We start from the raw sequence: 733 nt of genomic DNA, 5'->3' as shown, positions 1-733 counted from the left end.
AGCGTACAGTACGTACTGCACAGAGGTGTTATAAATGGCTACCAAGTTTAAACAAGAAAAATCAGTTCAAGGATATAAAAAGGATATAACAAAATACAAACAACCCGCCGTGATAAACTCAACCCCCCTCCCCCTCTTCTCTTCTCTTCCCTCCCCCTCCCCCCTACCCAGAAACCTCCCCCCTCCCCCCTACCCAGAAACCTCCCCCCTCCCCCCACCCAGAAACCTTCCCCCCCCTCCCTATCTGCAGCCACTCTACCAACCTTCCTACCCTGAATCTCCCCCTCGCCCCCCCCCCCCGCCACCCCGCCCTCCCGCCCTTACCGCAGCACCCTCGCTTTGCATTACGACAGGTTATTAATTCCCATGAATGCCTAACTGATGCCTGGGTTCCAAGTCGGTCAGTCCGGCCAGCAGCGCCATTCCGTCATCGGGCAAGCGAGAGTGTCCGTCAAGGCCAGCCGGTTTAAGTCCGCCGCTTAGGCAATGAACAATGTAATTCTGACCAACACGCTTCTATTATATATCTCCATTATATAAATCAAATCAAAGCCAGTCCATGTATAATTACCCACTGCATATTTATTCCAAAAAATTTCTCAAGCGTTTTTTTTTTTTAACATCGCGTCCCCTCAAAAAAAATCATTCCACTAATCAATGTCTGAATCGACAGCAGTTCGTTAATTCTATATCACGAGTTTGTGTGTGTGTGAGAGAGAGAAAATATGCGTGC

The sequence above is a fragment of the Penaeus monodon genome, chromosome 15 (genome assembly GCF_015228065.2).
Source record: "Penaeus monodon isolate SGIC_2016 chromosome 15, NSTDA_Pmon_1, whole genome shotgun sequence".
In the NCBI taxonomy this organism is placed as follows: Eukaryota; Metazoa; Arthropoda; class Malacostraca; order Decapoda; family Penaeidae; genus Penaeus; species Penaeus monodon.
The sequence above is the reverse complement of the archived record's forward strand: the minus strand, read 5'-3'. Positions refer to the sequence as shown.